This window comes from Dasypus novemcinctus, chromosome X, assembly GCF_030445035.2.
Source record: "Dasypus novemcinctus isolate mDasNov1 chromosome X, mDasNov1.1.hap2, whole genome shotgun sequence".
Taxonomy (NCBI): Eukaryota; Metazoa; Chordata; class Mammalia; order Cingulata; family Dasypodidae; genus Dasypus; species Dasypus novemcinctus.
Genome location: NC_080704.1, coordinates 130,118,596 through 130,145,972, shown reverse-complemented (window position 1 = coordinate 130,145,972; position 27,377 = coordinate 130,118,596). Strand labels below are relative to the sequence as shown.

The window sequence follows — 27,377 nt, the reverse complement described above, 5'->3', positions numbered from 1 at the left end:
TATGGAAACAGAAAATAATTTTGTCCTAAGATAAAATGATTGGTTATTAAGAAATAGTAAAATGTGGGACAAAACCTGAATGAATACAGAAAGTGCAGAAGGTTTGTAGAAAAGGAATTTTATGGTTAAAGTTGAGTAAAATTTGATGAGTCTGTCTATTAAGTTTTGTGGGCTTTTTTTTGGCTCTTTTCAGTTTATTGCATGAAGGAGTTACATTAGTCCAAGTTAAAAGCGGGCCCCAAATGGTTACATTATACAAGCTGTGAGGTTTTTAAACTTGTGACAAGGGACAGAGGGAAATTTTCTATTCATTGCAAGGAAATCCTCACTTAAGCTTCAGTGAACCACAAGCACTTAAAACCCATGAACCTTCAGCTGGTCGTCCTTAACCAGTCCAATCTCCACAAGGAACTGGCATATATTCTTGCACTGGTCACCCTGTAGCTGAATCACTTCTCCATATTCTGGATGTTCAATTACAGTACCATTACAAGCAAATTTCTTCTTAAACACCTTCACTAGTTTCGTTTTATCGTAATCAGCAATCCCTTGGACAGTGGTAAGGGTCTTCCTGCCGTTTCTCTGTTGAATTCTTACATGGCTATAATCCTCAGTCCCAGCTGGAAGCAGGTCATCACCCTTACTTGCACCAGCAAAGGGGTCGAAAAAGTGGAGGTTCTGGATAGCAGACATACGATATGATTCCTTCTCCTTGGTGGAAACAGCCTGTAGCGGGAGAAGGCGGGCAGGGGAGACCGAGCGTCGGGAAGCTAGAGGGCTTGAGGGGGAGGCTGCTGAGTCCTCAGCGGTAGCTCAGTGACTGGGCTGTCTATTAAGTTTTTAAAGCTTTAGTCACAAATAGTATACTGATAAAAAGTTAAAATTTTGTTCTTTCTCTATTAGTGTGACAAAATTTCTCAAGTCATTGGTCTGTTTTAGTAAAAGTTTATAAAGTGTTTTTCTCCTGAATATTCAGTATACAAAAAAAGTCTGTTTTATTGAAAAAGTCTCTTGTAGTTTAACCTTATCATTTCCTCAGTTTTTTAAAAGAAAAAACAGGTCTCATCACTTTTAAAGAAATATAATGTTCAAACTGCTTTCTCAAAATCAGATCCTGAAACGTATCTTTTTATTTCAAACTCTTATGAGAGATTTGTTCTTTAGCCTTAAAAATGTAATGTAATAAAATAGTTAAGTTCCTTAATATGTTATAAGTTGAAAGGAAAGTGTTTAAAACTGTTATAAAATTAAATATATTATTTAACCCTCTGTTAATTAAAGTTGTATGAGTAAAAAGTTCATATGAATACTTAGTGAATGTATAAAATTCCTGGAAATTGACCAATGCTTCAGCATAATATTAGACAAAAGTACAATGTTGTTAATCATGGTTGTAATTATTTAATAGTATGTCACAGAAACGACCTCTTATCATAAATTAAAGTAACACCACTATGGTATGCAGCAATCCCAAATATTGCTAGTTTGTTGCAAGAAATTCATATCCAACTGTGGTTACTATCACTTTGTTTTAAAACTTTCTAAGAATTTCTTTAGTATATCCTGAGGCAAGTCAAGCCAGCCTGTATTCCCCTACCTGTAAAAAAGCCAACAATGAACTTTTGCAGTGCTTCCCTAAGGCTGTGTGCATAGGTCCAACTATCTGCCCTGGCCTGGTGGCAAAGAATCTGCATAGAAGAAATATGTGGCTGAAATCCTACTGATGACATCACATTAACCAGTAATCCTTTTTTCAAAATTAAAAGAAACATCAGAGACAATAATATCTTATCTTAAGAGCCTAAAATAGGCAAATAGTTGGGACAAGCTGCAAGGTCCTTACTGCTTTATCAAATTCTTAAATGTTATTTGGTTGGGTAAGACAAACTATACCCTCTGCTGTAATTGATAAAGTACAATGTTTTCTCATGTTAAGGTAGTTTGTAATATTGTTGGAATACTAAAAATCTTTTCATCCCTCATTTAGCTCAAATATTAAAACCATTGTGTGTGTTAATTGGGAAAGGTCCTTTATGGGAGTAGGAGGACCTCCAGCAGGCTGCTTTAAAAAATGAAAAAGAAGGGAAAAGGTAGACATTGATTTAGCCTATGAATTGGATGTCACCAGCACCAATATTGGCTTTGGGTGAGGTTTGTGGCAGAGGCAACATTCTAAACAAGTACCCCTTGGGTTTTAGTCACAACTCTGAGAAGGAGCCAAAAGTACAATATAAAAAATAAGCAATTGTGTACAGCCTAAGAAGCCCTGCTGAAAGTAAAAGGCTTAATCCAATAATGTCTGGTCACTCTGAAGACTGCCATCCCTATCTGCGGGTGGATTGCAAATACTAAAAACAAGACAGAAGCAGTGGACTGTTGTGACTCACCCTCTGGGGGACAGATCTGTGGAAGAACATCTGGGACGCCTGCCAGCAGTGAAAGTTAACTGTCTGTCATGTCCCTGTCCACCTCTTTAACATCTCTCTTAGGACTGTTGAGGCAGATGCCTTCGGGAAGATCCAGAGCCATACCACGGAGACCTGAGAAGCAGCAGAGTGGTTCCCCCGGAAAAACAAACACCTTGAGTACCAGACCTTGTGATACCTAGCCCAGCAGTTCGGCTGCCTGTTACTTGCCAACAGCTCATAGACTTCATGTGTCCATCGTGCTCACTTCAGTGACTGTGACATTGGACCCCTCCTGCTCTTGCGAGGGATGAGGTACGTTTTCATTGCTACAGACACTGCACCGGGACTCTTATAACAAGACAGCTACTATTTTCTGACTAGAAAATGAATCCTCACAACAATGGACTAAATTTAAATTCAACACTGAGTTGTAGCCCCGGGTCCAATAAAGATGCTAACAATGAGACCAATGAAGGCATTGAAATTATGAGTTAAAGTTCCAGCTGTCCTGCAGCCCAGAATGGGGGAATAACAATAATTTGTTAGTGCCTTTGCTTCAAACTATACAAACTAGGGAAAATGAGGTCATTTTTGATCAAGTACTGGCCTATATAGCCTTGGTGGTTGGGAATCTCAAGCCCATGAAAAATGAAAGTCTATCATTCAATGTCTGCTAGTTGGAAGTCTTATTGTTTATTGTTGCATAATCTACTGTAGTTACAGATTATGTATAAAATATAGTTTTGAGCTTGGGAGAAGAATTACAAACTGTAAATATGTGCTTACACCTACAATGTGATTAGAATATATCTAGTTTTTGTGTGACCACCTATGTATACAATAACAGTGATATTCCTTAGGAATCAGTGAAATGTCATTTGCGTCATCATAAAAATGATGTAAGTGTAGATATTTCTCAATTACAAGCCCAAGTAACAAGCATTCAACATGTTCATTTGTGATTGCTTTCTGCCTCACTAACTATGGTGGGAATTGTGGATGGATTAAGATCCCTGAACCCTATGATATGAATTGAGTTGGGGAGAGGGTCTTCTAGGAGATATATTATCTGTTCCTGTCTATTTTGTATGTATTTAGTCCTCAGATGCTACAAACCCTTTGGGGATTAATACAGCAAGAAACTGCCAACTCTGCCTTCACTGCTTTGCAAAAACAAAAATGGGGAAATGTGGGAAAATAGCTTGAATTTGAATGTGGGAACCTGGCTTGAAGTTGAAACGTTTCAATAACATAGAAAAAAAGTGCGGGCTTAGGAACACCAGCCTTGATTAGGTGGAATGCTGACTGGTCAGCATGAAAATGATTTGCGTGCAGAGGCATTTGAACTTTCTGTGGCCTGTTCCCTAGCATTGCAGGTGCTGCAGCTTTAATAACAAGCAGCCTTGAAAGTAAACATAGATAACTACTGCTTTGTAATTTCTAATAAACACGATGTGGAAACTAGGGTCGAGGCTCTCAGTTCCAGAAACTGTTGAGTCCCATGGTCCCATCTTTATTTCCTCTCATGTGTCTTTCTTTCTGTCCTTTTATTTCTTCAGTTCTGCATCACCTTCCCTTCATGCAAACCTATTTCTGAGCTGGTCTCAGCAGGGAGGGACAAGAAATGGGAGAAAATAACAGATCATGGGTTCCAAGTAGAGAGGAAGAGGCTGAAAAGTGATAAAGTGGGCTGACTTACAGATTACAGTTCCCCATTATAGATTATAAATGCCCAGGTTTTACTTGCATGGCCATCATGGCAGAGGAAAAATGGCAAGAGCAGGGTGCAGAGAGTAGGAACAGGGGTCCAAAGGTGAGAGAGAGCGATAATTCAGGCCGTGTGTCTGCTTTTTTTTTTTTAAAGATTTATTTTTATTTATTTAATTCCCCTCCCCTCCCCTGGTTGTCTGTTTTCTGTGTCTTTTTGCTGCGTCTTGTTTCTTTGTCCGCTTCTGTTGTCGTCAGAGGCACGGGAAGTGTGGGCGGCACCATTCCTGGGCAGGCTGCACTTTCTTTCGCGCTGGGCGGCTCTCCTTACGGGGTGCACTCCTTGCGCATGGGGCTCCCCTACGCGGGGGACACCCCTGGGTGGCGCGGCACTCCTTGCGCGCATCAGCACTGCGCATGGGCCAGCTCCACACGGGTCAAGGAGGCCCGGGGTTTGAACCGCGGACCTCCCATGTGGTAGACGGACGCCCTAACCACTGGGCCAAAGTCCGTTTTCCCGTGTGTGTGCTTTTTGAACCGTTAATTTTTCTACTCCTTTGCTAATGGCAGGGGAGGAGTTCCAGCTGTTTGCTGTTTTGATTGATTATCCTCCCCCCCACTTCAATCCCCCATGAGGGCCAATGATAAAGTCCTTGGGGAATATCCGGGGCTTCTCCTGGCTCCCAGAGGAAGTCTTCTTCTGAGTGGCAGAATCTTGGGGAGGGTCTTCCAGTAGCCATCTTGGGGTTATTGATGTCCATATGGACTCTTTGCCAAGTTCCAGATCCATCTATTGATTGCCTATCTTACTAGCCAGCTTCACTTCCAGGGCAGTTTTTCACATATCAAGTGACCTTAACTTTTTAGTACTTTGCTTTGTACTTCTACGCCTTTACCATGATGATGTTTGTTAATAGGTATTTTACTTTAGCAGCACAAGAAAAACTACCTTCTCGATTATTTTATGAAAATCTAAGATTCCCAATGGAATCAACATTATATTTCCCTACCACCACTCTAAAATGGAGATTGAGGTGGCCTCCAACAGGTTTCCCTGTTATGAAATTCCTTTTTGTTATTAATATGAGTTCAGTTTTCTAATAAATAATGGCTTCCTGGAATTAGCCATTTAAACACTTCAGTTTAGAAGATGCTTTTACAAACTTCTTATTATTAACCACAACCACATAGACTAGTTACCTTACATTTTTTAAAACATTTATTTTATTTTATTTCTCTCCCCATTATTGTTTGTGCTTGCTGTCTGCTCTCTGTGTCAGCTTGTCTTCTTTTTTTTAGTAATTACTGGGAACTGAACCTGGACCTCCCGTGTGGGAAGGAGACTGTTAAAGGTTTAAATTGCGGAATTACTGGGCAAACTGATTCTTAATTCCCCAGTCTAGAAGATAGTTTTATTTATTTTGTTTTATTTATAATAATATGCCACACCTAGCCCCTCCCTCAGAGCTCTTGCAAAGAGAAGGCCCTGGGTGCTGGATAGGTCAAAGAGTTCAGGAAAATTTTTTTCTCTTTCCCAATAGTTTCTATATTCAGATTTCTATATGACCTTTCCATCCTGCTTAGCATAATTTGGGCTCCAGAAATATTCATTCACATATATAACCACATATTTAATTTTTAACAATTTGAATAGAGCTCTTTTAAGGATTTTCATTTGGTAATTTGATATTACCATCCCGATGTATAAAGATATAACTAAACAAATAGGCAGACACAAATAGAGGGCTAGACACAAAAACACAACTCATTGATTACTTATAATTTGCATATCCTACAAAATAAGTTTAACTGCAAAATAACATTCTGCCTCTAAGCCACAGGGGCAGAAGTTGTCATGAAATAACCATAAACAAAAATAAGGGGTGAGGCTAGACCTGAAGTAAGCATAAACAAAGGCAAACTCAGTTTAGAATTGTTATCACAATAACTGAAGTCTAAGAGCTAGGTGAAACTACTTACAAAATAACCATAATCAAAGGTAAATTTAGTTTATAATGACCATTACTACAGCAAGCACAAGCTAAACCTGAAGTAGCCATAAACAAAAGCAAATTAGTTTAAGATTACCACTACAATAGCTGAAGTCTAGGCTATATCCACCCAGTTATAATAATCTCAGTCATTATCCTTCTGCTATTTTATAATACAAAGGCATCTATAAAATGATTTTAACTCTTAGTATCTAGTAAGTTTCCACTTAACAATTTGAGCCCTTCCGTTCATTAAGCAACTAAAACAATTTTATTAGTAACAACTTTGCTAAGTTTTTCTGCTTTTCTCACAGTTGAACTAATTCCACCTGTGAATTATACATCAAATTCAATAGCAAGATAGTATTGAAATTTAAAGACTCATTGTTTTTGGTTACATTTTACTGTTATCCAATTTGTAACAGAGAACCCCAAATCTGTTTTACAAGTTCCTAGGCACAAGCAGACTAACAAAAGTTAAAGCAAGCACAGATTAGAACAGAAGAGAAAATTTTACACACTTAGTTTAGCTTAGGGAAGACTTGACTTTAGAATCACTTAGACACAAACCTCCTGGTGTCTGTCCACAGCAGAAGCTTTGTGCAGGATCCTCCAGCTTAGTTCCTTCAGGAAAATCCCTGGGAAGCTGCTAAGTATGAGCTAAGGGGTACAGGGAAGCCCTGTCCCCGATGAGACACATATTGAGTTGCATCCCATTAGTTACCTCCTGCAAGGTGTAAAACTCTGCAAGCCTTTTCCACTGGAAGGATTGGAGTGTTACAAGGAAATAGGCAGGGAGCTAGGAAAGCCAGGAATCTTTTAATTGTAACTGAGGAAACATAGGACATCCTTATTCTAATTGGGGAGAGTTTTAGTAAATTGATTACATTTCCTCATCCCTTTAAGGCAGGAGTTTTAACCATTTTTGTTCCACTGACCCCTTCTTAGGAACCCCTGCTTTAAGGAGACATGACCATGTGGTCTCTGGCTCTCAGATCTATCTGTCCTCTATATTAGTCAGCCAAAGGGGTGCTGATACAAAATAACAGAAATCTGTTGTCTTTTATAAAGGGTATTTGTTTGGGGTAGGAGCTTATAGTTACCAGGCCATTAAGCGTAAGTTACTTTTCTCACCAGTCTATTTCCCTGTGATGGGGCAAGATGGCTGCCAACATCTGCCAAGAGTTCAGGCTTCCTGGGTTCCTCTCTTCCCAGGGCTCCTTTCTCTCTGTTTTTAGCTGCTCTTTTCTCCACAAGGTCAGCTGTAGACTATCAGGCAACTGGCTCTGTCTCTCTCTCTGGGACTTGAGTCTCTCCAGGCTCAGCTGTTCTGCTCCTCTGTGTGCTTCCCTGGCTCCATCTCAGAACTCCAGCATCAAAAACTCCAATTCTGTCCTTCGCCATGTCCTTTATCTGTGAGTCCCCACCCACCAAGGGTTGGGGATTCAACACCCTACTGATGTAGCCCAATTACAGCCCTAATCATAATTTAATCACACCCAGGTACAGACTGGTATACAAACATAATCCAGTATCTATTTTTGGAATTCATGAACCATATCAAACCGCTACACCTTCCTTCCCACACAGGTTCAACTAGAATTCAGGGTCCCCTACAGAGCCCACTCTGGGCCATACTGTGCCATGTGGTTTGGCAGGAAAAGATTAGCCTTGTTATCAGTAGACAGGTTGTCCTAATTCAAGAGCCGCCCATTATCCAAGGGGAAGATAAAATGTGTTTGTCAGTCTGGGGGCATCCCACTGCTAGATCTGACTGAACATCCTGGAAATCGGGGAGCCCTCCTTGCTGTCCCCATGTTTCAGGGATCAGCAGCTCTGTCTCTGGGTGATCCCAGAGCCTTAGAGGTCTTGGGGGCATCTGGGTCTGATTCTCAGACCGAACACCCAAGCTGGGCTGACCCTAGGAAAGGGGCTGGCTAGGGACCTTTCTTTTGCCTACTTTGCAGTGGTCTTAGGAGCTGGCTATGAGTGAACTCACCTCATAGCTGCTCCCAGGGGCTGAGGCAAGCCCATTTTAAAAAAAACTTAGAGACTAATTGTCCTGTGACTTGCAGGCAAACACCCTCAGGGACTGCTCCCCCGCAGACAGTTTCCTGGCCTCTCCAGGGTCGAGAAGGAGCAAAGCCTCAGGGTACTGCTGTGGGTGAGGATCTTGCCTTGCTAACAAATGTATTTTCAGTGTCTAAGGCATTCTAAAGTATCTCAGACCCAAAATGAGGACAGTAGTAGTTGGAAGATCAAAGACATTTTAAATTAAAAAGAGTTAACTAGTGGTCTATGGAAATGATACAATGGATGACAGCCATTCTGTTCTCACAGAGAGAGCCTGGTAAACTCCCAGTGGAGTCCTGCTTGGACTTAGGCCACATGCCCAGTGAGGTCTCAAGGGCAATTTCACCAGCCACCCAGAACTTTCTTGGATCTACACGGCGTGGGGGCTCATGTCTACCGCCTCTGAAGAGGGAGCTGGGAGTCTGGACAGACTGAGTTTATGTCCTGTGGGAGCCTATCTAGGAACCCCTTTTAAAATGTCAGAACCTAAGGCAAGCACAGACAGGCCTTAAAACTCACCAGTTTCTGGCGGGGGTCGGGGAGCACCACTTGCCATTCTGGCTCTTGGCTGGCTCACCAAATGAAGACAGGGAAGTGTTGGGTTCCTCTAGGTTCTTGGCTGTGTTGCATAAAAGAATTTAAGAACACACCAATTTAGTTAGGCTAGTAAAAAGAATGTATTGGGAAATGGGGGGAAAGAACAGAACTTGCTGAGAAATGGGATAAAAGCATGATAATACACACCAAGATTTAGTGTGGGCTCCTCTAGGCAGAGAGAGTGAGCTCTGCTTTCTGCCATTACCTTTTAAACTATTAATTATTCCTCCCCCTTGCTAATGATAAGGAGAGGGGCCCCAGCTGTTATTGGCTACCCCACCAATGGTAGGGGCCAATGGTGAGGACTGTTTGGAATATCTGGGCCAAGGGTAGGTCCTGGAAAGACTCTGGGACCTCAAGTTTAAACTCAAGGTCTCAGCAGAGTCTTGCAGCCGTGTTGTCTCTCAGCCAAGTTGTGGCTCGTCTTTTCCTCATTTCCTTGGCTAACCTGCCACATGACTAGTTTTTAACAGAACAGAATGAGGAATATGAGACTTAAATGAATATGGAAAGAAGTAGAAGGTTTGTGAAAGCTTGTTTAAAGGAGTGTGTTTAATCCTAAGATGGCTGATTTTCATAAATACAGGTTAGAAATATGTGGGACAAGATTTTAATGGATATGGAAAGTTGTAGAAGGATTAGTGGAAGTGAATTTCACTTGTCTTTGACTGTAATTCGATAAGCTTATATAAAGGTGAAATTTATCTTGAGGTGAAGTAACTAGTCTATATGATTACGGATGATTATGGGGAGTTTCTAAAAGCATTTTCTAAACCGAAAGATTACAATGTAAATGACTGATTCTGGGAAATCATTAAATAGAAATCTAGGAGTTGATATTGAAAACAAAAAAGTAACTTTATAACAGAAAAACCTGTCAGATGCCACCTTAATCTATTATGATCTATGCTAATTAGGCATGTTGGCCTTACCATATCCTTAATGGTTTTAAAAATACAAAGCCACTGCTATTTTGGAAGTTAAGTCTTTTCCAAACTGTTTTACTAATTTATTTGTCACTGTAGTAGAGGCCTGTTAGATCTGTTTAAATATAATGTTCGAACCTAACAATTTTAAGATTCTAATAAAACCTTTAAGGCTCTCTTTAATTTTAAACTGTTAAAAAATTTATTCTTCCACCTTGTAAAAAGTGAGGTGCTAAAGTATATGCATTTATGAAAATTAGCATTATCAACATATTTATATTTTAATTCACAATGGAAAAATATATTCCAAAATGGAAAACTCATAATACTCTTGCAAGCTATGGGAAAGATTAAATGGGATGTTATTTCGACAATGTTTTATGTTTTAGTCACATTTCATTCTAATCGGAATTTTTATCAAGGTATTAAACTTCCTTTTTAAAAAAACTGGTTTGTCATGAGATACTGTGTATAATCACATTATTTCCTAAAACTATTGTAAATGTGTAGACTTATGTTTACTACTAAGGAAATATTATTTATAAAATGATAATAGGAAGATAATCTTGATTACATTGGGAATCTTAGGTTCTCATAAAATTTACTAGAAAAATAGTTTTCTTCTACTGCTGAAGTTTCTTTGGGATAAACAGTATCTTTCTAAAAGAAAATGTGAAGGAGAAATTAAATGTACAATTTACCTACATATTTGGAGATTATATGAAAATTCTTAAAGACTTCTGAAGTTCTTACTGTCTATTCTATCCTAATACTGATTTACATGATGATATTATTGGTTATGGTTTTAGTTATTCTTAGAAAAGTGTAATGTTATGAAAACAACCAAAATCTCTTATTGTTACACTGTTCTGCTCTGATGCATTTCTAAAAGGTCATGCAGTCAGCTCAACCTCGACAAAAAGGGACTTTAAGGAGAAGCAACGTAAGTCTATAAGTTATGTTTTTCCTGTTGATTAACATAAGTAAAAGTGAATTCAGTTGTTGCAGCAGGGAGAAGTTGGGTGATCCCAGTATTGAAGGCCAGGACATGAGAAATCTCTGAGAAGGTAGATTTATTAACAGCTCCGCCCCCCCCCCCCCAGCCTGGCCGAGCCTGGAGGACTTCTGTCCAAAAAAACCAAGCCCAGAATAGGGTTTCTGGGTTCCTTTTATACAGAGGATGTAGGAACAGGGAGTCAATTGGTGCTTTTATGCAAAAAGGTCTTTCTTTGTTAGTTTCTTAGAGTTTTAAGTGTTTGTTTGAGTACCAGAAAGGTTTTGAATTAACATATCCCCCACATTCCAGGTAAGCTTGAATTAACATATCCCCCACAGGCGCTGGGGTTTAGTGTATACCCAGGGGACCTGAATCTCTAGACTGACCATGTGATAGCCAGGCCCTGAGCCTCAACAGACTTGCAACTCCTACACTCTGGTTTATTGGACTTACCCCACTCAGCTAAAATGGAGTTGAAGAAGGTCAGCCACCACACCAGGGAGCCAAGAGTGCCTACAACTGGAAGCAGGAGAATTGCATCCAGCATCCATGTGGAATCTAAGCCCCCTCTTGATATAGATGTGGAGTGGACACAACCATTCCAAGGTCCACAGGATGGAGGAATAGAGTATGGATTAGAGTGGACTTACTGATATTCTATTCATGAACTATTGTGATTAGTAATCGAAGAAAATGTTGCATTGGTGTGGAGAAAGTGGCCATGGTGGCTGCTGGGGCTAGGGAGTGGGAGGAAGAGATGTGATGTGGGGGCATTTTCGGGGGTTGGAGTTGTCCTGGGTGGTGCTGCAGGGACAGTTACCAGACATTGTATGTCTTCCCATGGCCCACTGGGTGGACTGTGGGAGACTGTGGGCTATGGTATGGACCAAAGACCATGAGGTGCAGCGGTGCTCAGAGATGTATTCACCAAACGCAATGAATGTCTCACGATGGTGGAGGAGGTTGTTGTTATGGGGGAAGGAGTGGAGTGAGGGGGGAAGGGGGTATATGGGGACCTCATATTTTTTTAATGTAACATTAAAAAATAAAGACAAAGGAAAAAAATACATTAGAGGAACTTGAGAGCAGATAAAAAAAAAACCATCACACAAGGGTCTCATACATCACCCCTCCACCAACTCTTTGCATTGTTGTGAAACATTTGTTACAAACTATTCAAGAGCATCGTCAAAATATTACTACCAACTATAGTCATTATCTTACATTTGATGTATTTTTCCCCCAACCCATACTATTTTTTTAATATATTTTTGCTACAGATATTGTGAACTTGCAAAACAATCATACAGATGTGTAGATTTCCCATTCAACTCCACACCCTGGTGGAATATTTGTTACTGATTATGAGACAATATCATCAGACTATTCCCACCAATCAAGGTCCATAGCATACATTTGGCACACTTTTTCCATACACTTCCATTATCAACACAGTACAGCTTTGGCATTGATGCAAGAATATTATAGTATTGCTGTTAACTACAGTCTATAGATCACACCAATTGTAGTTTTCCCATGCTTCTCCATGTTTCCATCACCTTGCAATAGTGATGTACATCTCCTCTAGCTCACAGAAGGACTCTCTTGCATTTTTACCCTTAAGCACAATTCTCAACCGCCTCTGGGTTCACTGTGTTACTCAGTCCCTAGATAATTCTTTAGCTTTCTTTCCATTGACATTTACTTCCCCAGACTACCTTTTTCAGCCACAATCCCATTTATAAACCAGTTACTACTCACTATAATGTGTTACTGTCAACTCTATCCATCCCCACACTTTTACAGTCAAGTTAATTAAAACTTCTACATACATTAAGCATCCATAGTTCTTCTCAACTCTCCTCTTATCTCCTAATAACCTATACTCTAGGTTTTAATTCCATGTGTTTATTATTTGTATTTAATTCATATTAATGAGATCATGCAGTATTTGTCCTTTTGTGTCTGGCTACTTCACTTAGTATAATGTCTTCAAGACTCATCCATGTTATCACATATGTCCCAATTTCATTTCTTCTTACTGCAGCATAGTATTCCATCATATGTATATGCCACATTTTGTTTATCCATTCATTGGTGGATGGACATTTGGTTGTTTCCATCTTTTGGCAATTGTGAACAATGCCACTGTGAACATTGGTATGCAGGCATCTGTTTGTGTCATCGTTTTTAGTTCTTCTGGATATATTCCTAGTAGAGGAATTGCTGGATCATATGGCAGTTCTGAAGAACTGCCAAACTGTCTTCCACAGAAGCTGCACCATTTTACACTCCCACCAACAGTGAAGGAGTGTTCCCGTTTCTCCACATCCTCTCCAGCACTTATCATTGTCTGTTTTTTTAATAATGGCCATTCTATGTGGTGTTAGATGATATCTCATTGTTGTTTTAATTTGAATTTCCCTAATAGCTAGTGATGTGGAACATTTTTTTCATATACTTTTTGGCCATTTGTATTTCCTCTTTGGAGAAATGTCTATTTAAATCTTTTGCCCATTTTTTTATTGGATTGCTTGCTCTTTTATTGTTGAGTTGTATGATCTCTTACATAGAATGGAAATCAAATCCTTATCTGATATGTGGTTTCCAAATATTTTCTCACATCAACTGGGCTGCCTTTTCACCTTTTTGATGAAGTCCTTTGAATCACAGAAGTGTTTAAGTTTGAGGAGGTCCCATTTATCCATGTCATCTTTCATTGCTTGTGCTTTTGGTGTAAGGTTTAAGAATCCACCACCTACCACCAGGTCTTGAAGATGTTTCCCTACATTTTCTTCTAGGAGCTTTATTGTACTTCTTTTTATATTTAGGTCTTTGATCCATTTTGAGCTAATTTTTATATAAGGTGTGAGATAGGGGTCTTCTTTCTTTTGGCTATGTATCCAGTTCTCCCAACACCATTTGTTGAATAAACTGTTCTGCCCCAACTGGGAGGGCTTGACAGGCTTGTCAAAAATCACTTGGCTATAGATGTGAGCATCTCTTTCTGAGCCATCAATTGGGTTCCATTGGTCTATGAGTCTATCTTTATGTCAATACCATGCTGTTTTTACCATTGTAGGTAGGTAATATGATTTAAAGTCTAAAAGTCAGAGTCCTCCAACTTCACTTTTCCTTTTTAAGATGTTTCTGGCTATTTGTGGCCTCTTACCCTTCCAGATAAATTTGATCACTGTGTTTACCATTTGCCTGAAAAATGCTAGTGGAATTTATATTGGAAATTTTATTGCATTGAATCTGTATATCAATTTGGGTAGAATTGACATCTTAATATTTAGTCTTCCAATCCATGAGCATGGAGTGTTCTTCCAATTATTTAGGTCTTTTTAAATTTTTTTTAGCAGTGCATTATAGTTTTCTGAATACAAATGCTTTGCCTCCTTGGTTAATTTTATTCCTTAGTATTTGATTCTTTTAGTTGCTATCATAAATGGAATTTTTTCCCTGACTTCCTCCTCAGGTTGTGCATTATTAATATATAGAAATAACACTGATTTTTGCATATTGATCTTGTATCCTGACACTCTGCTGAAATAATTTACTAGGTCTAGCAACATTGTTGTAGATTTTTTGAGACTTTCTAGATATACAGTCATCTGCGAATAGTGAAAATTTTAATTCTTCCTTTCCAATTTGGATGCCTTTTATTTCTTTTTCTTGCCTGATTGCTCTAGCTAGAACCTCTAACACTATATCTTAATGATATTTAGTCTTACAATTCATGAGCATGGAATGGTCTATCAATTTTTTAGGTCTTTTAAAATGTCTTTTAGCAATTCATTATAGTTTTCTGAATACAAGTGCTTTACATCCTTGGTTAAGTTTATTCTTAAATATTTGATTCTTTTAGTTGCTATTGTAAATGGAATTTTCTCCCTCACTTCCTCCTTAGATTGCACATTGCACTGTATAGAAACAGCACTCATTTTTGTCTTGACACTACTGAAATTATTAATTAGCTCTAGCAGCTTTGGTGTAGATTTTTTCAGACTTTCTAGATATAGGATCATATCAACTGCAAATAATGAAATTTTTACTTCTTCTTTTCTGATTTGGATGCCTTTTATTTATTTTTCTTGCCTGGTTACTCTAGCCAGAACCTATAGCACTATATTGAACTGCAATGGTGACAGTGGCTATCCTTGTCTTATCCCTGATCTCAATGGGAAAACCTTCAGCCTTTCACCATTGTGTACAACGTTAGCTATGGGTTTTTCATATATGGCCTTTATCATGTTGAGAAAGTTTCCTTCAATTCCTACCTTTTGTAGTATTTTTATCAAGAAAGGATGCTGTATTTTGTCAAATGCCTTTTCTACATCAATTGATAGGATTATGAGATTTTCCTTCCTTGATTTATAAATGTGGTATATTATGCTGATTCATTTTCTTTTGTTGAACCACACTTGCATGCCTGGTATAAAACCCATTTGATCCTGATGAATAATTCTTTTAATGTGTTATTGGATTCCATTAGTAAGTATTTTATTGAAGATAACATATAGGTGGCTCATATTTTCTTATCCATTATGCCAGTCTGTGTCTTTTGACTGCGGAGTTTAACCCATGGACATTCAAAGTTATTATTGCAAAGGAAGTTCTTATTTCACCCGTTTTTACCTTTGGGTTTTATCTCTTTTATTTTGTTTTCACCACTCTTTTGAGACTTTTAGTTACTTTTACTAGTATAACCTTCATTTCTAGACTCTCTTCCAAGCCTCTTTCTCCTGTTTTTTCTTTTCGGACTGTAGCACATGTATTTTCTGCAAATCGAGTCTCTTGGTTACAGACTTTGTCAGTTTCCGTTTATCTTTATAACAATAAAAAAGTGGTGTACCTACAATGAGATGGTAAACTGAATATGGAGAAGAATATAGTATGAATTAAAAGGCCAGTATGATCAGGAGAGAGTGAAAGAGAAAACAAAGGACAATAACATAAAGAGTGAATAAAAGTTAGAAAACAGAATAGAGGTGTTAGAAATAAAACATCAGAAAAATTGGGGTCTAAAAAAAGAAGTGGAATGTAAAAGCAGCAACAGAAGATGGAAGATAGAAAGATGTTAAGGAAAGGGAATAGCATTGGTAACCAAAATCAGTACACACAGAAAAGAGGAAATGAAGGATGAGGAAGCACAGCAAACAAGAAATACTGCCTGCAGCACCTAATAGAAAAAAAAAGAGAAAAAAAAAAAAAGAATCAAAAGGGTGGTGGGGGATAAAGAGGAAGGAAAGACAAGAAAACAAACAAGCAAAAAAGACCAGACAATGCTTCAAGCAAGGAGTCCTCTTTGCAATTGAAGAAACTGCTTAGGAGTCTGTCCTTCCCCCCTTTCTCCTTTCCTCACTTCCCTCTCTCCCAGAGCAGCAGGAAGCCTGCGTGAAAGCTCCATTCCAAGATTCAAATGAGACCCTAGTGGGCCAACTCACCACAGAATATAATGACCCTTAGACTCTTTGAGAACTAGCACCCACACCTTGCTGGGACCCTAAATATGCTATTGGAAGCTTACCAAGCACGTTTTACTGACCCCCTCCATTAGTTGTATTGCTCTGGACTTGTTAATTGCCTGACTCCACCTTCTCCCAGACCAATTTTCCCTATCCCAGGGTGTTTATGTAAATCTGGCTGTCTCAGCAGATTCACCTTTTCTCTCTTCCTAGCCTCTCCCCTAGCCAACTGGTATGCTCCTCCAAGCTTAAAAAAAGGGGGGACAAGACAGTTGAACCTGCATTCCTCGGACCCTCTGCACCCCTCACCAGAACCCTCTGACTCTTGGAGTTTGTCTGAGTCCTGTGGGCTAGGGGAATGCTGGGGTTTGGGGAATGCCATGTTCAGGGAACTTGGACTGGGGGAATGCGGGCTCGGGGAACATGGGTTCAAGGAAGGCAGGTTACAGGGACGCGGGGTTCAAGGAATGTGAGTTTGGGGATCACGTGTTTGGGGAAAAAGGGGCTTGGGAATGCCACCAAGCAACTGGCAGTGTTCAGGAAATGCTGTGGCTAGCAGCCCTAGTGGAAGGGTTTAGCCTTCCCACAGCTTCTGGCTGGAGTGTCATAAACCCACAGTTTTACCTTGATTAAACACTCCTTTTGTCACACTCTCTCCAGATCAATGTCCAGAAACCCCCGGCTTTGTAGGTTCCCAAAATAGGTCACTCAGGCAGGATTCAGTCCTCCTCCCCTAGGTCTTATATGGTTCTTCTGCTACCATTTACTATCAATATTACTATTATCCTTTTTCTTTTCTTGCCTCTTTTACTTTCCCTGGCCCTAATCTTTTTCCCTCAAGGGAACTTAGACAAGAACAAGGTAACAGAGTAAGAAGAACAAAGTGTCAAAGAGAAAATTTAACACATATACACAAACAGTAACTAAATAAAACCAAAGACTACAGGAAGAAGCTAATCAATGGAACAAATCCATCAAGATAAAATAATGATCAGGCAGCAACAAAAAAATTACAATGCATACCAACAATCAGGAAAACATGGCCCAGTCCAATGAACAAACTGAAAACCAGGATGAAGAGCAGAACATCGAACAACTAAACAAACTGTCCAAACAATTATCATGGACAAACTCAATGAAGTGAAAGAAGAGATTAAGGACATTAAGAAACCTCTTAGAATACTGAAGAAATTGAAAACATACACAAAAAGATAACAAATATGATGACAATGAATGGCATACTGCAAGAAATCAAAAATACATTCTCAGTAAATGACAGCAGATTTGAACAGGCAGAGGAAGGAATTAGTGATGTGGAAGAGAGTACATCTGAAATCAAACGAATAGTAGAACTGATAAATAAAAAGATAGAAAAAATCCAGCAGGTACTTAGGGATTTGAATGACATCACAAAATACACAAACGTTTGCATTATAGGCATCCCAGAAGGAGAAGAGAAGGGAAAGGGGACAGAAGGGGTGTTGGAGGAAATAATGGTAGAAAACTGCCAAACCTATTGAGGGAGATGGATGTACATATCCAGGAAGCACAATGCACCCCAAACAGTATAAATCCCAACAGGCCTACTCCAAGACATATACTTGACAAATTATCCAGTGCTCAAGGCGAAGACAAAATATTGATGGCAGAAAGAGAAAAGAGAACCATCACATAAAAGGGAAGCTCAATAAGATTAAGTGCTGATTTCTCATCTGAAACCATAGAGGCAAGATGGCAGTGGTAGGACATAGTTACGGTAAAAAAGAAAAAAATTTCCAGCCAAGAAAACTCTATGCAGCAAAGCTGGCATTCAGAAATGATGGAGAGTTCAAAATATTCACAGATAAACAGAAACTAAGAGAGTATGCCAATAAGAAACCTGCCCTTCAAGAAATACTAAAGGGAGTTCTGCAGGTTAAAAGACAAAAACAGGATAGATAGAGATGGAGGAGAATATAAGAACAACTAAAAAGACAAAGAGAAATAAAAACAACATATGACATACACAAATCCAAAGAAAATATGGCTAATATCAGTAATTCTTTGAGAGTAATAATGCTGAATGTTAATGGATTAAACTCACAAGTCAAGAGACACAGATTGGTAGAAAGGATAAGGAAATATTAACCAACTATATGCTGTCTACAAGAAACTCACCTTAGACTCAGGGATTCAAGGAGAGGGAATGGGAATGGCTGGAAAACAATCTTACAAGTGAAAAATAACCAAAAAGTGCAAGAGTAGCTATACTAATATTGGGGAAATAAAAAAGACTTTAAATGCAAAACTATTGTGAGAGACAAAGATGGACACTATATATTAGTAAATCTTTCAAGAAGAAAGAACAATCATAAACATTTTTGCATCTAAACAGGACACCTCAAAATATGGGGCCCAAACACTGGAAAAACTTGGTGGAGGAATAGATGCCTCTACAATTATAGTAGGGGACTTTAACACACCATTATCACCATTAGACAGAACATTTCAACAGAGAATCGATAAAGAAACAAAGAATTTGAATGATACACTAGAGGACCTGAACCTAATAGACATATACAGAACACTACACCCAAATACAGCAGGGTATACATTCTTCTCAAGTGCACATGGATCATTCTTCAAGATAGACCACATGCTAGGCCACAGAGAAAGCCTCAGTGAATTCAGAAAGATTGAAATCATACAGAATAATTTCTCTGACCACAATGCAATGAAGCTGGAAATCTGCAAGGGCCAGTGAACCAGATTAGGCAAAAGATAGGGATGTTAAGCAACAAACTCATAGACAAACAGTGGGTCAAGGAGGAAATCTCAAAAGAAATCAGTAACTACCATGAAACTAATGAAAACAACACAACATATCAAAACTTATAGGATGCAGCAAAACCTGCACTGAGAGGGAAATTCATAGCCATAAATTCATATATCAAAAGAGAATAAAGAGCTAAAATGAAGACCTAACTGCACATTTGGTAGAATTAGTAAGAAAAACAACAAACTAAATCCCAAGGAAGAAGAAAGAAAGAAAGAGCAAAGATCAAAGCAGAACTAAATGAAATATAAAATAAGAAAGCAATAGAAAAAAATAGCAAAGAGCTGATTCTTTGAGAAGATCAATAAAACTGACAAACCCTTATCAAGACTAACAAAGATAAAGAGAGAGAAGATGCAAATACACAAAATAAGAAATGAGAAAGGGGATATCACCACTGACCCCACAGAAATAAAGACTATCATAAAAGGATACTTTGAAAAACTATATGCCAACAAGGAGGACAATTTCAAGGAAATGCATGAATTCCTAGAAACACATAAGCAGCCTACATTGATAAAAGAAGAAATCGATTATCTCAACAAACCATTCACAACTGAAGAGGTAGAATCAGTCATTAAAAAACTCCCAACTAAGAAGAGTCCTGGGCCAGATGGCTTCACAGGTGAATTCTAACAAACATTCCAGAAAGACCCAGCACCAATCTTGCTTAAACTCTTCCAAAAAACAGAAATAGATGGAACATTGCCTGACTCATTCTATAATGCTAACATTGCCCTAATACCAAAGCCAAACAAAGACACCACAAGAAAGGAAAAGTACAGACCAATATCTCTCATGAACCTAGATGCTAAAATCCTCAACAAAATACTTGCTAAATGTATTCAACAACACATCAAGCAAATTATACACCATGACCAAGTGGGTTTCATCCCTGGTATGCAAGGATGATTCAACATAAGAAAATCATTCAGTATAATACACCACATAAACAGATCAAAAGAAAAAAATCACATGATCATATCTATAGATGCAGAAAAGTATTCGACAAAATGCAACATGCTTTCCTCATAAAAACACTGCAAAAGATAGTAATAGAAAGAAACTTTGTGACATAAAGGGTATGCAGTCACCCCTCGGGCTGAAGTGTGGTTTGCTGGCCTGGCGGGGGAACAGCCGCAGTAGGCCTAATTCCAAGTCGCTGCCCCCATAATAGGGTGGCTGGTCGGACTCACCGCCACCCCTGAAGGGAGCTCGGCATGGGCGCAGAGTGCCCTCGGGTCTCCCCTTCTCGGCAGCCATGCTTCCGCGGCCGCCCCTCCTCCCGGATAGCACCACACGATGCCTTATGAGGCAACACCCTTCTTCTTCTTTCTCCCTGCGCAGGCGCAGGGCGGAAAATTCCAGTCTGCCTTCCCCCCCCCCCCCCCCCCCCCCCGACAGCAGCAACAGCCAGGCACGAGGCGGGAAACTCAAGTCTGCCCTCTACCCCAGCAACAGCAGCCACCAATCCCTAAACCCTGCCACTTCCCCCAGCAACAGCAACAGCCAATCCCTAACCACCACTCCTCCCCCTTCCAGTACCTCCCACCGACCTTTCTCCCCAGTAACTGCTTGTGGCAGCCAATCAGAACATGGCATAACTTCGACCAATCAGCCTTCCCCAGCCCCTATAAAACTGTAGCCACTTCCTCAATAAAGTTGGACCTGTGTGTTTACCTCGTCTCCGCGGTAGTTCTTCTGCCGTGCGCCCTCCAGTCCTGAGAGCCCCCGACAAGGGCCTGGCCTCCCTTGTCCCCAGTTCGTCACCTGCTTCTCCGGGCGACCCCTTCGTCGCCAGCTTCGCCGGGCGACCCCATCAGCCGAACCGCGCAACCCCTGTGAGACCGACCCCTCTTCTGCTGCCGGACCGACCCTTCGTCTGCTGCCGGACCGACCCCTCGTCTGCTGCCGGACCGACCCCTCGTCCCAAGCTGGACCGACCCCTCGTCCAAAGCTGGACCGACCCCTCATCCGCAGCCAGACCCCACCGCCACCGACCGAGCAAGCCGCCGCAAGGGTATATATGAAAAACCCACAGCTAACATCATATACAATGGTGAAATCCTAAAACTTCCCTCTAAGATCGAGAACAAGACAAGGATGACCAATATCACCCCTCCTATATAACACTGTGTTAGAAGTACTTGCTTGAGCACTGAGGCAAGAAACAGATATAAAAGGCATCCAAATTGGAAAGGAACAAGTGAAAATTTAACTATTTGCAGATGACATGATCCTATACATAGAAAGCCTTGAGAAATCTACAACAAAGGTTCTAGAACTTATTTATGAGTTCAGTGAAGTCATGGGATATAAGCTCAAGCCCCCAAAATCAGTAGCTTTTCTGTACACCAATAATGAGCAATCTGAGGAGGAAATCAAGAAAAAAATACCATTTACAAGAGTAAATAAAAAAATCAAATATCTAGGAATAAATTTAAAGATGTAAAAGACTTATACACAGAAATGTACATAACATTGTTAAAGGAAATCAAAGAAAGACTTAAACAAATGGAAGAATATTTCCTGTTCATGGATAGGAAGACTAAATATCATCACAATGTCTATCCTACACAAACTGATCTACAGATTTAATGCAGTTCCAATAAAAATCAACACGGCATTTTTTAGTGAAATGGAAAAACTAACTATGAAATTTATTTGGAAGGGAAAGGAGCTGTGTATAGCCAAAGAAATATTGGAAAATCAAATGAAATCAGAGGAATCACACTACCTGACTTTAAAACATACTACAAAGCTAAGATGGTCAAAATGGCGTAGCATTGGCACAAGAATAGACATACTGACCATTGGAACTGAATTGAGAGTCTGATATTTGACAAGGCCACTCAAATGGGAGAGAATGGCCTCTTCAACAAATCGTGATTGGAGAACTGGATATCCATATGCAAAAGAATAAGAGAGAAATACCATCTCACACCTTATACAAAAATCAACACAGGATGGATCAAAGATCTAAATCTAAGAGCCAAGATCAAAAAGACCTTGGAAGATAATGTAGGGAAGCATCTACAGGTCCTTGAAAGGGCTGCATGAACTTCACACCCAAAGCATGAGTAGCAAAAGAAAAAATAGATAAATGGCACTTAATCAAAATTAAAGCCTTTTGCACTTCAAGGGGGTTCATCAAGAAAGTGAAAAGACAGCCTACCAAATGGGAGAAAATATTTGATAACCATATATCTGATGGGATCGTTATACCCAGCATATATAAAGAAATCCTATATATATGCACACCAATGTTCATAGTGGCATTATTCACTATTGCCAAAAGTTGGACTCATCCTAAATGCCCATCAACAGAGGAATGGATAAACAAAATGTGGCATATACATACAATGGAATACTACTCAGCTGTAAGAAGGAATACAGTACTAACACATGGGATAACATGGATGAATCTTGAGGACCTTATGTTGAATGAAGCAAGCCAGGCATTGAAGGACAAATACTACATGACCTCTCTGATATAAATTAAGGAAATCAAGCTGTCTCAGAGAGCTAGAGATTGGAATATAGGCTTACAGGAAAGGGGGGGGGGGGATGCCAATGCCCACATGGGTGAAATCTATGATAAAGCTGAGGTAAATAGTTGTGCAGTGAAGGGATAAGATGGGGACATAGGGGTACTGTTGGGTTGGGCTTTGCATGCTTGAAGGGAGCTAGGGTTGGGAGGATGGGTCAGATGCTCCACTGAACTGGTGGGAGGGTTGGAGGAGAGCAGGTGAACATGGGAGATTGTTAGGTACATGGTTGAAAGTATAATGTTGAGAAAATTCTTTAGAAGATATAATGAGGAAGGGTTCTTAGTTTAAGGTGTTTGACGGAGGGCATCTGGTGCAGGGTGCATGTGGGGGCAGTCTTCTAGGGAGGGTATGAGTGCTCATCTTGTCATTGTGTGTTATATCAGTGGGTGGAGATCCATACAATGAGCAGGACGGTGTTACACCGCCATCCTGGGGAGGCCTGATGTTCTCAAATAGAGGAGAGGGTGTCTCTCCAGAGCATGGATGGCTTCCAATGGGGGAGGACAGACTAGTGTGTCAAGCCCTCAGCATTGTTTCAAGTATCTGTGAAACTTGCCCTTCAAGCAGTGAAGCTTAGTTGTTACTGTGGGCCTGGAGGGGTGGGGGAGAGAGGAATAGAGTAGATGGAAGAGGGAGTAACTTGGGGGCAATGGAAGTGTTCTGTACAATCGAGCAATGATGGATACAGGTTGTGTTAAATTTCACCAAAAATATGTTAAAGTGTATAGTCTAAAATGTAAACCATAATGCAAACCATAACAGAACCATGGTTAGTAGCTATGTTTCAATATCCATACATCGGTTGTAGCAAATGTAACATCCGCATGTAAAAAGATCACTGCTGGGGAAGTGGGAAAAAGGTTTGATATTGGGTATATGGAGTCGCCTATATTCTATATGTGACTTTCCTGTGACCTAAAACTTTTTCAAAGGCATAATAAAAGAAAAAACAATTATGTAGACACTGAGGAAGAAATGGAAGAGAATGTCTTGCCACAGTACATACAGGGAAATACCTACTACAGTGATTAATGGCAAAACATAAAAAAAAATTATGATATTTTTCATTTTTTAATACCCCAATTTATTTTTTACTATATTTTAGTTTTTCTAAATTATTATGTATTTTATTTCTAATCTTTAAACCTATCATTACTCTTTTCTTTTCCTCTTAATTGAATTTGGCAATATATTAGGTTTCATTTTTGAAGCAGTTTTTGATCATAGAGGTGTTCAACTATGGCATGAGAGGAGCATTGGTGTTGGGGTGTCATTGATGGGGGATGCATGGGAGGGAGTTTGCCTGGGCATGCATTTAGGGTATATAGATATGTTCAGATGTTCGTTGGGTATTGTCATAGTGTGTATAGTTTCACAGGACAACTGAAGTAATGCTGAGTTCCTATCCTGGGGCGCTTTGTCACATTCCTCAATGGAACAGCAACAATCCCCCAAGTGCAAGGGCAAAGATCACTGAAGACAGATGGTCCAGCGATGGGCCCTTGATACTGATGCCTATGCTTATGAGCCTGTGTGCCTGAAATTTCAACTAGGCCTAGACCTGTAGTGTGCCTACAAGTTACCTCCTGAGAGCCTCCGTGTTGCTCAAACATGGCCACTCTCTAAGCCAAGCTGAGTTTATAAATGCATTTTTCCCCCCACAGTGTGGGACACGACTCCCAGGGATAAGTCTCCCTGGCACTGAGGGATTATTACCAAGCACCAGCTGGTGATACAACTAGGAAAAGACCTTGAATAAAAGGGGGAATGGTAAAGACAAATGAGTTTATATAGCTAACAGACTTCAAAATGATTCAAGAGGTCAGCAAAGTTATGCATGTCTCATCAGGATCTCAGAGACAGCCAAAGTAGATACAACCCCAGGCAGTGGTGCTCCTAAGGACTATGGAGGCACCCAGGTCCTGTGGTCATGGCAGATGGCTCTGGAGTTCTGTCCCTTGCCAGTGGGCCCTATTTTGGAATTTGTCCTCCTGAGTGTGATAGAGTTGGATTTAGGTGTGACTTCTGTATGCATGCCTCTTTTGTCACTTTTACTGAACCTGTGGTTGGTGCTGGGATTGGTGTATGTTCAGGAGACTTGACTCTCTGGACAGTTCATGTGCCAGTTGGGCCCTGAGCCTTAGCAGAGTTGCAAAAAGTACTCTGCAGTTCATTAGCCAACAATGATGGTCAACCACTACACCAAGAAACTGAGAGAGACTACAACTGCAAGCAGGAGAACCCCATCCATCAACCATGTGGGATCTAAGTCCTCTCTCAATTTAGAGGTGGAGTAGGCATCTCTACCCCAAGGTCCTCAGGATGGAGGAATAAAATATGAATTAGAGTGGACTTACTGGTACTCTAATATAGAATTATTGTGTACCTAGCCATCAAAAAATTATATTATTGATGTGGGGACAGTGGCCACAGGAGTTCATGAAGGCAGGGAGAGGAAAAAAAAGGTGTGATATGGGTGCATTTTCCGGACTTGGAGTTGTCCTCATCAATATTACAGGAACAGATAGATGCAGGACATTATATTTCCTGCCATAACCCAATGAACGGACTGGGAGAGAGTATAAACTACAACGTAAACTATATTCCATGCTGTGTAGCAGTGCTCCAAAATGTATTCATCAAATGCAATGAATGTACCACACTAATGAACAAAGTTGTTGATGTGGGAGGAGTGGGGCATGTGAGGAGTGGAGTATATGGGAACCTCTTATACATATATATATTTAAAGATTTATTATTTATTTCTCTCCCCTTCCCACCACCCCCACCTCCCCAGTTGTCGGCTCTCTGTGTCCATTCACTGTGTGTTCTTCTGTGACCGCCTCTATCCTTATCAGCGGCACCGGGAATCTGTGTCTTTTTGTTGCATCATCTTGTTGTGTCAGTTCTCCGTGTGTGCGGTGCAATTCTTGGGCAGGCTGCACTTATTTTTGTGCTGGGCAGCTCTCCTTATGGGGCGCACTCCTTGTGCACAGGGCTCCCCTATGCAGGGGACACCCCTGCGTGGCACAGCACTCATTGCACACATCAGCACTGTGCATGGGCCAGCTCCACACTGATCAAGGAGGCCCCGGGTTTGAACCGTGAACCTCCCAGGTGGTAGGCAGATGCCCTATCCATTGGGCCAAGTCCGCCTCCCTTATATTTTTTAACGTAACATTTTGAGTGATCTATGTATCTTTAAAATATATATATAATAATAAATGAAAAAAAATCCATTGCCTGCATGATGATAAAAATGGGAAGAGTTCGGCCTGATGGAAACAGTTTAATTCAATATCTTGTTTAAGATTGCATTAGTTCACAAAAGGAAAAAAAGAAAAAGAAAAGAAAAAATGCCAACAGCCATGTGGAGTGGAAGATGGTTTTGAAATTGAAGCATCTGGCTTGTGGAGAGAACACTAAGCTGGCTACTCAAGAGTCCGGGGTACCCACTCCTAGCTGTTGTATTAGACTGCCTTTACCCAGTCCTAGGTTCCAGCATCCTCCTCTTTGAATTGAGGGGCTTTGTTAAATGATCTCTAGAGACCATTTCAACTCTACAAAGTCGGTGACACAAAGAAAACATTACAGGGAAGCAGACATGGCTCAACTGATAGAGCATCCTCCTACCATATGGGAGGTCCAGGGTTTAAGCCTAGGGTCTCCTGGCCTGTGTGGTGAGCTGGCCTTTGCACAGCGCTGCCGCGCGCAAGGAGTGCCATGCCATATAGGGGTATCCCCTGCATAGGGGAGCCCCATGCGCAAGGAGTGCACCCTGCAATGAGCCGTCCCACGCGAAAAAATCACAGCCTGCCCAGGAGTAGTGCCACACACATGGAGAGCTGACGCAGAAAGATGATGCAACAAAAAGAGACACAGATTCCCAGTGCTGCTGAGAATGCAAGTAAATAGAACAGAGAGCGAATGGACACGAGGGGGCGGGTGAAGGGGAGAGAAATAATTAAAATAAATCTAAAAACAAAAAAAGAAAACATTACAACCAAGTAGGGTGTATTGAGTAACATAAAAACTTTAAAGGCATGCTCAAAATGAAAATCGCATTGCATCAGTGTTTATGTCCTGATTTTAATAATTGTACAGTTTTTATGTAACTGAATGTACTTGTTTTTAAAAAGTACACACCGCACTATTAAGGAATCTAGGTGCCTCACATTTGCAACTTGCTCTGAAAGAGATAAGAAAAAAATATTTGTTCATATTTAGAGAGAGAATGAGAAAGAATACCCTGTGCTAATCCAAATAAATTATCTGTTTACTTTGGGGAATCCAAGTGAAGACTATTTAAAAATTATTTTTACTCTCTGCAACTTTCCTGTAACTCTGAAGTTACTCAAATAAAAGTTTACAAAATCTGTGGTCATCTACCCACAGATTGGATGGGAAATGTTTACATAAATCATTGTGTACCTCCTAATCTACCTTGGTCCCTCTGAAGGTAGCTCTGTTTAGTTCAAGGAGCATATAATAATATTTAAATCTAAGAAATTATTTAAATTCATTTTAATTTCAAAATAGACCTATGCCATGCAGAAGTGTAGGAGAAGGCAATTCAGGGAGTTCAAAATGAGCCTAGCAAGCTTATTCCATGGCAGCTGTGCCAATTGACCTGAGAATTGGAAAAGGGCATGGGTTATCTGCCTGATGCTTAGCAACATGCCGAAGAGGTGATTAAGACTCCCAGAGGAATTAGTAATGTCATAAGATAAGTGTCCACCACAATTCATCTCTAAAAGTAAACATTCATCTTCTGGAATAAAATGTTCCTTAAAACACCTGGTATCCATCTCTTTTAAGAGAAATTAGATAATGACACAGAT

General features: G+C 40.1%; 1 protein-coding gene across 6 annotated transcripts in view; it reads left to right on the top strand.

The window, feature by feature from the left end:
• The window catches only part of LOC101411159 (rhox homeobox family member 2), a 104,402-nt gene that overhangs the window by 57,118 nt on the left and 19,907 nt on the right, over positions 1-27,377 (top strand). For 3 of the 6 annotated variants that reach the window (XM_071213386.1, XM_071213384.1, XM_071213387.1), the window contains one exon: positions 2,490-2,720. The exons of 1 other annotated variant lie outside the window; for it this stretch is intronic. The gene's annotated coding sequence lies outside the window, so the exon portion shown is untranslated. Of the gene's footprint in view, positions 1-1,546; positions 3,349-27,377 lie in introns of those variants that run through there. 2 more of the 6 variants (XR_011648022.1, XM_071213388.1) reach the window with 2 other exon arrangements.